Genomic DNA, 15,146 nt, shown 5'->3' on the forward strand with positions numbered 1-15,146 from the left:
TCTATCATAAGGATAAATAAAAATTTACCCAATTAATCCCCTATTGTAGGACATTTAGGTTATTTCCATTTTTTCATAATACAAACAGCACTGTGTAGCTAAATCTTTGCGCACATCATAATTTTTTGCTAAGGAGAAATTCCCCAGTGTTAGTATTTACCAGTGAAATTGTCATTTACATTTGTGAAGTGTTCTTTGCCTTTTTTTTTTTTTTTTTTTTTTTTTACTTTTAACTTTAGGGATTCTTATGTAATCTTGAAGTCTATAAGAATCTGCTTATGATGATTGGGGGTGCTATACTCCAAATCAGTGAAATAAAGCTAACCCCTGTTTAAGTATCTCAAATTTTTATTGTAACTGTTCTTGATGAATCCCATTCTAAGATGTATCACACATTCCTTGGGAAGCTGGACAGAATATATCTTGTTCTTTTCAGGTTTCTCTTAGTAATTCAGGGCTGGCCCTTTCCCCTGTCTGACTCAAAATACTCATCTTCTGTAATTCCAGCCATCCCCTCTGGGCAGGTGACCTCCAAACCCAAACTCTGGCTGCCTTCTGGGTGTTCCCCTACAACCTTATCCACAGATTCACACACAAGCAAGCAGAACTTTTGACCTCCCCCTTCCACACTGACCCAGCAGCTTTCTCTCTTCCTAATTCCAGCTCCCTCTCTGGTGAAGTCTTTGCCATCCTCCTCCCCTCTTTGCCTCACCTGGTCTTCTGGTCGTCCTTGCCTGAATCAAGTCCTGCTTTCACATTTAAGGTTCAGACTATTGTTGCCACAGCCTCCCCTTGAGACTCCCTCCCTGTCAGGCCTGCCCCTCCAGGCACCTCTGCACTAGGTTTATCTCCCTAACTTTGATGATCTCCCTAGCATTCAGGTCCACACAGGAGCCTTGTGGTTCCCTCAGACTCCTTAGCCCCACATTCAATTCACTGCTAACTCTGGTCCCAAGGGTCCCATCCCAACCTTCTTTCCCACAACTCCCCTACCCTTGGCAGTAACTACGCGGTGGAAAGAGAGTCTAGGAGTCTCATGCGGTGGAAAGAGAACACGGGATTTGAGTCTGAAAACTGTGTTCTTGTGCTTTGCCATTTGCTGTGTGACCTTAGGCAGGTTACTGTCCCTCTCTGGGTCTCAGTTTTCTCTTCTGTAAAATAGAGGTACTCTCTGCACATCTGTCCTAATTGTTACAAAGATGAAATTAGATAGACTATCAAACTCCTTTCTAAACTGTAAAATGTTAGTCAAGGGACATGTGTTCACAGTAAAGCATGAACCTTTCACTGTATTTCCATTCTCTGAACACACTTTGTGTTTTTCCCGTCTTTGCTTCTTCCATTTGCTCCTCATCCCTGACTTCCTAGGATACTTAGCAACACTCACCTCACCTGCCATTCCCCCTTGCTCTCTCAGTCTTAGTTCTCCCCCTCTCATTCCCCCCGCCGCACTTCAATTTCAGTCTCTGTTTTAAGGCCCGGAGCAAATGCCTGGTCTTCTATGAAGCACCTCCAAAGCAGCCAACCAGAAATCCTTCCCCTCCTCAAACCCCCCTAGCCCTTAACTTTCACGTGTTCTTTTCTCCACTTATCACCTTCTGGGTGGTGACCTTCTGGGGAACAAAGTCTGCTGTTTTTTTTTTTTTTTTTTTTGGCCATGCCACACAGCATGCGGGATCTTAGTTCCTTGACCAGGGATCGAACTGTGCCCCCTGCAGTGGAAGTGCAGAGTCTTAACCACTGGACCACCAGGGAAGTCCCAAAGTCTGCATTTTTCTGCAAGAGACCTGAGAGGGTCCCTCACACTGCAGCTGGAGTTAGCTGGGGGTTAGCTCTGGAGCAGGGTCTCACTCAAAGGATACCTCACATCTATACTATCACTCAATGAGGGTAAATTTATTGCAGTTTCTCTGTATTAGGCTCTGGGGTTTTCTGGGCTGGCAGAATCAGGCTGCTGGGGGCAAGATCACCTTTATGGAAACCTTCCTCGGTGGAACAAATCATGTCCCTAGCCCCCTCTCACAGGGTCTCAGAACACAGTGTTCACCCCCTGGGTGGGTTCCAGTTAATCCTGAAGTACAGCACCCAGCAAGGTTTTAACTAGGGTTTTGAGACTAGGGTAGCCCTGGGCCCCTGTGGCTCCTGCTACCCAGAGAAGAGGCCACAGTCCCCAAAGCAGATGAACGCCAGCAGGCGTTCCACCTCCCAGGTCCAGAGGGAGGGCTCTCTTAGATGCTAAAAGTCCCTCCCAGCCATCCTCTATTTTCACAGCAACCCGGGAGGCAGGCAGTCCTAAACTATCAAGTGCAGAACACAAAGTTAGGCATAAAATAATCTGAAAGCAAAAAAAGCTTGAAGATAGAATCTAGGCGTCATCACCCTGGCTGAAAGGAGCCTAATTATAGATAAAGAAAGTCGTTTCTTAATTCATTCAACAAATATGAATGGCATTCCTGCTCTGGGTCAACTACAGGTTTGGCCCTGGGGATGTGCTGGGGCACGAGACTAGCCCCTCCCCTCTCGCAGCTCCGTCAAAAATGGTGTATGACACAGCAGAATAAACATTGTGCTGTTATAAGAATCCTAAACGCAGAGTGGGAGGCTGCAGCTGGCTGGGAAAGCACTAGGGGTCCTGCGATGTAAGAGTGGGCCGAGAATTGCTCCAGCGCTCTGGGCTGTTCGGAACCCCGGTGGGGGAGCGGGGTGTCAGTGTGGGCTGCCGCTGATGCCCTGTGCAGTTTCATTTCTTATAAACACTGCGTTGGGAGGAAAGAGGCCTCGGCCCTCCATCCGCCCCAAGGGGCCCCGAGGCGGGGTTGAGGCTCTGTGGCCAGGCCCGGCGGCCGCGACCCGGAGTGGGGCTGGATGGGAGCAGCACCCTCCTCCCCCACGCAAATGGGTCTTGCACCACGGCCAGCGTCCTTGGCAGGCTTCTTGGCCTTTATGGGGGCAGCAGCACCCCTACTTCAACCTGGGTAATCGAGTCCCGATCACGAGTCCCCTTCACCGCCAGGTGACCCACGCTCGCGCTGACCGGGCTTGAGATGGGTGTGTGTTTGGAGGGGAGGGGGCCCAAGCCCTTCCGGCCAACTTCCACATTCCTGCTCGGCCCCGGTTGGGGGTGAATTGGGGTGAGCAGCCGGCTCCGGGCTGGCCGGCTTCCTGGAAAGGGAGGGAGGGAGGGAGAAAGCAAAGCCTCCACTCCTGCGGCCCGGGTGGCTGCCTGGGACCGCCCCTCCCCCTCCCCAGCTGGCTGCCCCGCCCGTGCCAGGCGGCTCACCTGCCGGCAGCCTGCCGGAGCACTTCCTCCTCCTTCTCTGCCCAGCCTCTGGCTGCGGCCCACAGGTTTGCAGCCAGCTCTACAGCTACAGACTTTGTGACCTCGGGCAAGTTGCTAAACTTCTCTGTACCCGCCCTCACAAGATGAAGCTAGCCACACTCGGGGTGCAGAGCTCTTTGTAAATGCGCCTCCGCCCCTTCCCTGGTTTGGCGGACACACAGTAGGCGCACAGAAATGGCGCCCACCTCTACATTGCTGCAGGGGAGGCCGCACTGCGTCCCCTCCCTCGCTGGGCACTCCGCCATCCGATGCAGCCAGAGCGTTCGGGTTAGACTTGCAGCTTTCCTGTGGGAGGCGCGGGTGGTGCTGGGCCGCTGGGGACGATGCCCGCGGGGGGTGGGCGCCGAGCCGAGCCCAGGCACTCAGAGGGCTCCCCACCTCCGCCTCGGCCCTGCCGGTGGGGGAAGGGCCGCTCCGGCCGCCCAGTTCGGATGCGGCCCCTCACGCAGGCCCCAGACCCCAGTCCTTCAGCCCCTAGCCGGCGCGGGGGGCGGGGCCTGGGTTTCGGTTTCTTGCAAACGCCGAGGCGACAGGGAAATCGAGGAGTTTCCGGGAACCAAGCCGGGAGCGCAGAGGTTCGCAGGCTGCGGATGGGGGAGGAGGAGGGCGACGGGCGGGCGTCCAGTGTCGCGGGTCCGTGGCCCTCTGGAAGTTCCAGCGGGAGCGGGGGAAAACCGGCCTCGGAAAAGCCCCACCCGAATGCACCTGCCCCCAGCCCCCTCCCGGGTGGCGTTCCTTCAGAAGGGGGCGTGGTGGGGTGCGGATGAGGGAGCTATACTTGCATGGGAGGAGGGCACTGTGGGCAGGAAGAAGTGTCTGAGGAATGTGGAGGCCACCCTCCAATGGCTGAGGTCCCCAACTGTACCACTCGCTGTCGCGGTCACATCCTGATTTATTGTCTTCATAGCTCTTACCATTGCTGAACTTATCCTTTTTGTGTATTTTATTTGTTGGAGGATTCCTCCTACCTGTCTTGGAGCCCCTTGAGATGCGGGCCTGCCTGCCTAGTCCAGCCTGCTGGGTCCTTCGGGCCTCGAATGGGGCTAACACAAGGAGGGTCTCAGTGAGTGCTTATTGAATGAATGAAGAAATGGAGTGAGTTAGAGGTATTTAGGGTGGGTCTTGTGGCCTTCTGACCTGCTCCCAGGGGACCTCTGGGCCCATCTCTTCTTGGCCCCTAGCCCAGTCAGGTCATGCTGATGCCCCCAGCCAAAGGTGGCCCCCCTCTGTAAGAGAGGCCTTAGCCTCTTTGGGAGGGAGTCCCCTGTGGCTCCCTGAGAACTGCCCTCCAGATGGGGTGGTTGGGCAGTGAGCAGACTGGCGTCATCACAGAGGAATGCTGGCTGTGGGGTCGGCCACTTCCTTCCCTCCCCAGGGCTTGCAGCTCAGGCCAGGGATGATTGTGGGTTGGGCCTGGATCTGAGCCAGGGAGGCTGGGAGTTTGGGATGGTGAGGCAGAGTCCAGCACCCTACCCTCCCTGACCTCTTCAGACCACAGTAATAGCTGCTGTTAAGGTGAGCAGGGCTGCCTGCAAGCCCATATTTCCCAAATTCTTGCTTTTGAGCTCCTACGTAGGGATCTCCTTACTTACAGCCTGAAGAACATGGCTCTTGGAAAGAAACATCGAACAAGTAGAGCTCCCTCAGTCCAGAGGAGCTGAGGGTGGGGCAGCTAGCAGTGGTGGTCACTCTGGAGGCAGCCAGTTAGCCAGTGGAGGGGCAGACAGACGCTTAAGCATTCCTTGTCCAGTCCAGCATTGATTTCCTCTGGTCCAGGCTCAAGATCTGGGTGGTTGGCCTGGGAGAGGGCCAGGGAAACTCCAAATGCTGCAAGAGTGGAGCGTGTGCTATGAGCACAGCCCCTGGTGACCCTGGTGACTCAGCCTGGGAATCCCGACTCCAGGGGCTGCCCTGGAAATAAGGCTTAAGACAGTGAGGGGGCACCCCTAAGGGGTCCAGGGACCATGGCAGCAGTCCCAGACCAAATAGGGTCTTGTCCTCTCCTTCTCCTGGGCTCAAGTCTGGACCCACTGATGCTGTTCCTCTGCCTAGTCCAAATAGTATCTTTGAGGCAGAGAACCCAACCCTGATCCTAGCCCATAAATTGGACTTGGTGGAGGACCTGATCTTCAGAGTGTCTGTGTTGGGCTCCATTTGAGGTCATATTTTAGAAACAGTAGATGTAGCTTAAGCTAGAAAATATCAACAGGAGTATGTTTTTGTAGCTTGGACTCAGCAAGTGCTGAGTTATAGGAACATTCATAGAAGGAAAGCAGGGCAAGAGGCAAGAGAAGAAGGGGTTGGTCCAGTGGGTGTTCTGTCCTGTTCACTGCTGTAGCCTCCAGATCCAGCCTTGGCTGAGCACAGCAGGTGCCCTATGAACCAGTGTGGCATGGATGGGGATGGATAGATGGACGATGGTTTCAGATTGTCTCAGCAGCATGCACGTTTTCCCTGAGATGGTCTTGGCAACAGACAGTTTTCACAGAGACTCATGGATGCCCCCAAAGGGAGGGAGGAAGGGAGGGACATGGCTTCCCTGAGTAGCACTGTGGTCATTTCTGTCTGGTTCTTTCCTTCCAAGGGGATCTTTGCTCTCTTTCCCATCGCCCTGTTCACATGTGTGTCCTCTCCTGGTCCTGCAGGGAGACTGGGAGTCTAGTGACAAGGGCCAGCCAACCACTTAACAAGGGGAAGGAGCTGTTAACATCAGGTAGGGTCTCTCTTCCTCTCCTGGAAGGTAGGTCCACAAAGGGCCTCAATTTAGATAGAACCTCAGCCAGGTGTGAGAGGTTCCAGTCCTTTCTCTGCATGAGTAAGTCCTCAGGAAGTATCTGTTGGCTGACTGACTGACTGGGAGGAGGGATGAAAGGTCAGCAGAGACCCACCTGCCTGGCTAGTCCAGGGAGAGCATGACTGTCTGCCCTCCAGTTTGGCAAGTGAGAGACTATAATGAGCATGTCACCATGTCAGATAGCCAATGTGAAATGCTGCTCTGGGAGTATTTCAGTGGACTGGGTCCATACTGGGGGGCAAAATGGACCAGGGTTTGCTGGGAGAAGGAGCTCTGAGCCAGGAGGCTTCAGGTGACTGGCCACCCCCAGGAAACAAAAGCTAGTCTCCCTTCCTCGAGAACCCTCAAGAACATTGGAGAAGGCTTCCCACAGCCTCATGGGCTGGAGCATACATGTATTACTTTGTTTTTAGTGGAGTGGTAACTCCAGAAGGCTGAAGACTTAGGGGCATCTGATGGTCACAGAATGTTGCTCAGGCCTGTGCCTTTGCCAGCCATGCAGGGGGACTTAGAAGTGAGTAGGCACGGTCCCCACCACTAAGCTGGATGTGAACTCTCCAAGGACAAGAGATGTGGTTATTACACTCAGAGCCATTTCCCTGGCACCCAGCACAACCCGTGCAAACAGTAGGCACTTAGTAAGTGTACTTGATTACAGGATGACAGGTGTATGTCCTACCTGGAGTGTGAGGCGAAGGAGCAGCAATGCTGGGGTGTGGGGACAGGAGCAATTTATCTCAGACGGTGTCACAGATAGCCACTCTGAGGAGCTGGCATTCAGCAGGGCCTTGAAGGATGATGAGTCAGCAGTGGGAGAGGGTGTTTAGGATGTAGGAGCAGCCCAAGCAAAAGCCTGGAGGCTCAGAAGTACAGGACAGATCCTACACTGTGGTGTGGCCTTGTATGGCTGCTTTAGGGACTGAGGCTGGACCAGCCAACAGGGGCCACACTGTGAAGAAGCTTGAATGCTCCTCAGGAGTATGGACTTGATCCTGGCAGACAGGGCTCTGTGGGGTGAGAGCCATGGTTTCTCTCCTTCTGGAGAACCAAGGTCTGTCATCAGATGTTTGTTGAAGTAAACTCTAGGCCAGGCCCTGTGAGGGTAACAGGGAGTCTGACCTGTGCTTTAGAAAACTTTCTGTGGAGGAGGCACTCATGCACCTCTGTTCTTGCATGACCATGAGAGTGAGTGCCTCCTTAAATGTTGTACCATAGGCCCCTGCTTGCATCACCTTAGTCTGGTACCCTGCTGCACACTGGATAGGAGGCAGCTCAGGTAGCTCCCTGTGGCTTAGGGCTCTGGCCATAGGGGATAGAGAGAAGTGGGCCTGGTTGAGAGCAGGATCCGTGGATGGTCAGGATGTGAGATGGGTTGGAGCAAGATCCTTCTCAGTCCTTACCTAGGTTCCCCATTCTGGGAGAAGTGTAGGGAAACCCCCACTCTGCCTAAGGGGCCTTTGCTTTGGTCTTAGGTTGTGAGTCTGGGGAACTGAGGGCATTGAGCTAAAGAGTAGGGCAGGAGGTCAAAACTCACAGTTTGCCCCAGGAATGCCCAGGTCGCTGGTGATCACAGCCAGAACCAGAAACAACATACCAGCACTGCTCGGCCCTGCCCTTTGGACACTGCGTGTGGGTACAGCAGGTAAGGAAGGCCGGATGAGGACGCCTCACTGCTGGATGGGGTGTGTCTATCAATTCATCATCCCTCTGCTATCCAGCAGGACCAGAGTCCACCCCCATGTCCACCTGCTAGAGGATTAGCAGTTCTGCTCCCAAGCCCCAGCCCTCTGGAAGCTCTGACCCTGTGGCAGCAGTGCCCCCTGCTGGATAGCACCCTCCTCAGGGTCTAGGGAAGAGAAAAGCGTGCATGGACAATACTGGCTCAAAGGGTGGGAGCAGGAATTGAGGATGGACTTTGGCTAAGGTAGATAGGCGGGTGCCACCTGGTAAACAAAGCACCTGCTTCCTGGTCTGTAACCTTTAGCAGACTCCAAGAAAAGGGAGAGTTGGGGTTTACTAAGGTGACTGCTGGGGGAGGCGAGAGAAAGAGGACCCTGTCCTCTCCCCTGGTGTCATGGCCCAAGAAGGCCTGCATCCTAGACAGAGCACACATCTCCTCAGGTGGGCTCAGGAGCCCCATCAGGTTCTCCCAGAGCAACCCCCCTGGTCCCTAGAGGGATTTGTCCTGGGACTGAGGGCCAAGGGATAGGCTTGTGAGGGGACAGTGCCTTAGGCATTCTAAAAAGAAGAGTCATCCCCAGACAGAATTCCTACCCCAACTGTCCAATCCAGGCTGAGAATGGAGACAGGGGGGACATGTCAGAGAACAAGAATCAGAGAGCCCATGAGCAGCTGCCTGGCTTCTCAGATTCAAACCTTATCTGACTCATTCCCCTCCTGAGCCCCAGGCCAGTGCCTCGAACACAGGGGCCAATTTGACGTGCAGTGAGATGCCCAGCGGACAGAGGAGTGAGAGAACCCCACATGGCCACCTCAGTCCCCCTATCTCTGAGCCAGAAAGTCCACAAACAGGGCCACACCCTGGGCAGCCACTTCCCAGAAGTTTCTGCCACTAAAAAAGAAGGTGGCTTTCCCCGACAAGTCGTGCTCTCCCATAGCCCTGGCACCTGGAGTCCCCACCTCAGATAAGAGGCTTCTGGGAGTTTGTTTACATCGTGACTCTTGGTTACAGTGAGGCCTCACCTGTCTCCTCGGAGCCCAGGCAGCAGTCTTGACCCCCAGGAAACTTGTTTCCCAGGCCAAAACAGTGTAGGTGTCTGCTGTTCTCTTTGAGACAGGCCCTAGGGAGGGCCTTGTGCTCAGGAGAGTAGTTCCTCACCGTGGCCCAGGTGTGACCTTAGCAGCCATCTTGATGCAGCAGGACAATGTAAGCTCCTCACAGAGACTCCTCAGAGCACTCAACTACCAGGCTCTCAGGGAGAGATGAGGCCTATAGGAGGATCCTTGAAGAGAAGAAACGGATGCTGTGTGCTAAAACTGCGTACGCACCCTAGGTGCCAGCTCGGCCAGCAGGCCTGGTGCCACATGGCCCGAGAGGGGGTGAGGGCCCTGGGAGCAGTGAGCTATCACCCATTCGTGGGAGGGCTGGCCCACCGTGCTGAGGATTGTGGGATGGGAAAATCAACTTGCAGCCCCCCGGAAGCACAGGAGCAGAGTGAACATTGGATTAGGTCAAAAGGGTCTAATTTCCTTTGACAAGCAAGCCTTGGGAAGGCCTTCTGGGCTGTGCCTACGAAGTACACCATTACCTCGTGTGCATTCTGTGTGGGCCTAACAGCCCTAGCAACCAAAGTAGGGCTGTCCCTTGGGTGGGAGCCCACACCAGAGCCAGGGACATGACAACTCTGTCACAAAGCTCCCAAAACACTTCTAGAGGAATTGATCTTCTCTCAAGCTTCTCTGCAATTTTTCTCTTGTCCTTTTCCTGCACATGTGTCTTTTCTCTCCCTCTTCTAGCCCAGGGATACTTTTGATCATTGGTGCCACGGGGATGGATTACTTGACAAATTCAGACAACAAACATTTACTTTCTAGCCAGGTGACAGGCACAGAGGTAGGTGCTATGGGCACAGACATTCAACAAGAGTTTATTGAGCCTATACTATGTGCCAGGCATGGCTCTAGACACTAGGGATATAGAAATGAATAAGATGAAGTCCCTGCTGTCATGAAACTCATATTCTAGTGAAGGCAGGCAACAAACAACAAGGAGAGTGTCATACTGTGATAAGTATTCTGCAGAGAAATAAAATAGCATGATGTCATAGACAGTATGGAAGCAGCAACTTTAGATTTTGTGTTCAAAGAATATCTGTCTTAAAAAAAAAAAAAGAATATCTGTCTAAAGGGATGATATTTAAACTTTCTAAATGACAGAAGGGGCAGCAGTGTGCAAAACAGTGAAGAGCACTCCAGGCAGAGGGAATAGCTAGTGCAAAGGTCTTGGGAAGAGAACAAACTCAGTGTGTTTAAGGAAAAAGATTCTTGTGACTGCAGCATGGCAGCCAAGCGGGGGAGAATGATAGAAGGTGCGGCCGGTAAGATAGGCATTGGTCAGATAATGTGGGGCATTTGGGGCTTGAGCGTATGCCAAGGGAATGGAGAGCCTTTGTATGATGTTATGTATGGAGGTGAAATGATTCAGTGTGCATTTTTAAATGCTCACTAGCTGCTGTTTGCCGATTGGACTGTGGTCTAGTCCAAGCCTTTCTGCAAGTGTGGAAGCAAGAAGACCATGGGGAGGCCAGAGTAGGAGGATGATCCAGGGGAGATGAACCAGGGTGGTGGTGGTATCAATGGAAATAACAGGGAGTGGATCCAGGTAGAGTATGGAGCGGAAGCCAAACAGAGCTGAAGAATGAGAGAAAATATTTGCAAATCATATGTCTGATAAATTGACTTGTATATAGAATATATAAAGAAGGCTTAAAGCTCAATTATAAGAAGACAACACATTTTTTAATGGCCAGAAGATTTGAATGGGTATTTCACCAAAGAAGATATGCATATGGCAGATAAGCACATGAAAAGATGCTCAACATCAGTAGTCATTAAGGACATGCAAACTGAAACCACAATGAAATACCACTACACATCCACTAAGAAGGCTAAATGAAAAAGACTACGCCAAGTACTGGTAATGATATGGAGCAGCTGGAATGCTCCTAAGCTGCTGACAGAATGTAAAATGATACAACTACTTTGGAAAACATTTTGGCATTTTCCTAGAAAGTTAAATATACACCTACCATATAACCTAGGCTTTCCATTCCTAGGTATGTATGCAAAATAAATGAAAGTATGTGTTCATGCAAAGACTTGTACGTGAATGTTTATTGCTGCTTAATTTGTAAAAAAGACAGAAACTGGAAACAACAAAAATGACCATTAATAAGAGAATGGATAAATAGATTGTAGCATATTTATACAGTGGAATACCACTTGGCAGTAAAAAGGAGTGAACTAGGTAACATAGAGTAAATATCCTCCTCCCTGTCTCTCCCAGTGAATGCAACATTAAAACCTAGACAAAATGCATGGAAGACTTTCAAGAGTAAATAATAGCAGGTGAATTGGGGAAGAAAAGCAGAATTTGGAGTACCATTGGACTAGGGGTGAGTTTTCCATTTTCCCTCCAGTATTCCCTGGGCCAGACTCAAAGCATCCTGAAACCTGAAAGTGGGTAACTGGACCACAGACAGTGAAAACTCTAGGAGAACCCTTCTTGTTCTGGTTTGAAGAATGGGAAAGGAACTCCTAATGCTCAGAGAGAGTGAGGAAATACCCCTTTAAATTTTTTTCTCCATTCTCTCATGCCCCAGCCCCCTAACATTCCTGCTGCAGTCTGAGGCTTTCAGGCGCCTAAAACTCTGAGGGAGAGAAACCTTTGTTCTGATTGGAGGTGTATCAAGAGATCGGGACAAATCTAACTGCTCTCCTCTTTCATTTGCTCTCTTTCTCTTTCTCCATCCTTTTACCACTTAGCCCTGGATGCAGGACGTACACAACAAAGCAAAGTAACTGAAACTCCAGGTTTTTGGCTAGAGAACCAAAAAGAGGAGCCCTAGAGAACCTAAAAGTACCAAAGAGATTGTGGAGAAGGCAGCACTCAAGAAACTGACTCCATAAAGTTGTTTATGAACACCTGGGCTCACCCCCAAGATGAGCATGCATGGATTTGATCCTAAGCAGCACACCAAAGACTTCAGAACTAAACTAAAGAATAAACCACTGTCTGTTCTCACACTGACCACTGGAGGGTGCACATACAGGACAGATCTAAACAGCACTGAAAAGGCTTTGAAAATGGAACTAACATTGAAACCACAATCCACAGTAGGCTGGTCAGAATTTGTGGCCTGAGCCCAATAGAGTCAATTGCCTGCTAAAATATAAATGTCAACATTCTCCATAGTATTCAAACAGGATCCAGAGTCTCATAAAATTCAAATGTCCAGCATTCAAAACAAAATTATTTGGCATACAAAGATCCAGGAAAATCTCAACTTACATGGTAAAATATGATCAAAAAAGGCCAACAGTGAGGTACTGAAATTAAATGGCAAAGATTTTAAAGTGCTATAATGAAAATGCTCTAAAAGGTAAAGGCTAACACTCTTGAAATAAATGGAAAGATAGAAAGTCTTAACAAATAAATAAAAGATAGAGAAACTAAAATTTTAGAACTTAAAAATATAAGAGCCAAAATCAAATACTCACTAGATAAGCTCAAGAGCAGAACAGAGATGACAGAGGAGTCAGTAAGTAAGTAAACTTGAAGATAGGCCAGTACAAATTATCCAATCTGAGTAACAGTAAGAAAAAGATTTTTTAAAAAAATGAATAGAACCTCAAAGACAATACCAGAAAGTCTAACATTCATGTCATTGGAGTTCCATAAAGAGAGGAGAAAGAGTGCAGTGAAGACAAAAAATTTGAAGACATAATGACTGAAAACTTCCCAAATTTGGCAAAGGACATAAACCTACAGATTCAAAATCTCAGCAAGCCCCAAACAGGATAAACCAAAGAAATTCATGCCCATATGTATCATAATGAAACTGTTGAAAACTGAAGATACATACACACACACACATACACACCTGTATGTGTGTATTTCACTATATATTTCATTATATATTACATGTATTTATGTTATGTGACTATATTAAAAGATGTATATATTTTAATATATATAAGTGCATATTTCACTTTATTTATATCTGCCAGAAAAAAAAATTGCATTGTGGAAACCAGAAGGAAGTGGATCACATCTTTAAAGTACAAGAGTAAAAGAACTATCAACCCAGAATTGGATACAATTCTGTATCCAGTAAAAATACCCTTCAGGAGTAAAGGTGAAATAAAAACATTTTCAGATGAAGGAAATCTAAGAGAATTCCTTGACAGAAGACCTGTTCTAAAATAATTTCCAAAAAAATGTCTTCAGACAGAAGGGAAATGATACCAGAAGTTAACTTGGAGTATCAGGAATGAAGGAAGAACAACAGAATGGTAAAATCTGGGTTAATTTAACATTCTACTCTTTTGCTCTTGAGTTCTTTAAAAAATGTTTTATGTTTAAAACAAAAATTATAATATTTTCTGATGGTGTTTTCAATGTATGTATATGTAATATATTAAAACTACAACAGAAGGAGGGGAGAATAAAGGAACCTACATGATGGTAAGTTTTTACATTCTGTTTAAAATGGTAAAATGTCTATTCTAAGCAGACCTGAAAAGGAAATATGTATATTGTATTGTAATTCCTAGAGCAATCACTAAAAAAAAGAGGTAATTACAAACACAACACATGCATTTAAATGGAATGCTAAAAAAAAATGTTCAAACAATCCAAATATACTCAGGATAAAGGGGAGAGAAAACAGAAAATAAATAATAAAATCCCTAGACATAAATCCAACCATATCAGTAATTACATTAAGTGTAAATGGTCTAGGAGTAGTGTCAGCAAAAATGGAGGAGTAGGGAATTCCAAAAGCCTATCTCTACACAAAAGCAGCAGAGAAACTGGCAAAAACTGTCAGAATCAATGTTATTGGAACGCTGGATACTTATCAAAATATTACAGCAACCAGAGAAATGCTTAATCAAGAAAAACAAAACAAAACGCTGAATCTTGGTAGGAGAATTTTGTGGTGTTTTAACTTACCCATTCCCCTCTCCCCAGCTTGGTGAGAGCCTTGAAGATAACAGCCTGAATTCCCAGTTTAGGTTCTCAGTACCAGAGGGAGCAGAATGGGCCCTGTTCTCAAGGAATTGTGGTTGTTTGTTTTGACCTATCTTTTCAAGTACACATGGAACATTCTCAAGGAAAGATCATATGGTAGGACATAAAACAAGTCTTAGCAAATTTAAGAAGATTGAAATCATACCAAGTATCTTTTTGATCACAGTGGTATGAAACTAGAAATCAGCAACATGAGGAAAGCTGGAGACTCTAAAAATTGTGGAAACTAAACAGCTCATTCCTGAACAACCAATGGGTCAGAGAAGAAATCAAAAGAGAAATCAAAGAATATCTCAGAACGAATGAAAATAGAAACACAACTTACCAAAACCTATGGAACACTGCAAAAGCAGTTCTGAGAGGGAAGTTTATAGTGATAAATGCTTACATTAAGAAATTAGAAAGATTGCAAATAAAAACCCAGCCTTTTACTTCAAGGAACTAGAAAAAGAAGAACAAATTAAGCCCAAAGTTAGCAGAAGGAAGGAAATAATGAAGATCAGAGTAGAAAAAATTGAAATATAGACCAGAAAAACAATAGTAAAGATCAATGAAACTAAGAGCTGCTTTTTTAAAAAGATAAACAATTGACAAATCTTTATTGAGACTAGTAGAAAAAAAGAGAAAAGACTCAAAAAATGAAAGAGGAGAGATAATAACTGACACTACAGAAACACATAAGATCATAAGAGACTACTATGAACAGTTATACACCAATAAATTAGATAACCTAGAAGAAAGGAATAATTTCTTAGAATCATACGACCTAGCAAGACTGACCAGGAAGAAATAGCAAGTCTGAACAGGCCAATAATAAATAAGGAAGTTGAACCAGTAATCAAAAACCTCCCAATACAGAAAACTTGAGGGCAAGATGGCTTCACAGGAGAATTCTACCAGACATCTAAAGAAGAATTAATGCCAATGCTTCCCCAACTCTTCTCAAAAATGGAAGGGGAGGGAACACTCCCAAACTCATTCTATGAGGCCAGAATTACCCTGATACCAAAGCCAGGTAAGCATACTACAAGAAAAGAAAATTATAAACGAATATCCCTGGTGACCATAGATGCAAAAATTCTCAACAAAACATTAGCAAACTGAGTTGAAGAACTTATTAGAAAGATTATATACCATGGCCAAGTAGGATTTATCCCTGGGATACAAGGATGGTTCAACAAATGTAAATCAATAAATGTGATATACCACATTAATAGAATGAAAGAAAGAATCATATG

At 47.7% G+C, this 15,146-nt stretch overlaps 1 pseudogene; it reads right to left on the reverse strand.

Annotated features, from left to right (window-relative positions):
* Nucleotides 1-240: 240 nt before the first annotated feature.
* LOC149749641 (uncharacterized) lies at nt 241-7,441 on the reverse strand (annotated as a pseudogene).
* Nucleotides 7,442-15,146: the final 7,705 nt, after the last annotated feature.

Source organism: Delphinapterus leucas, chromosome 3 (assembly GCF_059928025.1).
Source record: "Delphinapterus leucas isolate spDelLeu-1000000601 "Yukka" chromosome 3, BTC_Dleu_Yukka2, whole genome shotgun sequence".
Taxonomy (NCBI): Eukaryota; Metazoa; Chordata; class Mammalia; order Artiodactyla; family Monodontidae; genus Delphinapterus; species Delphinapterus leucas.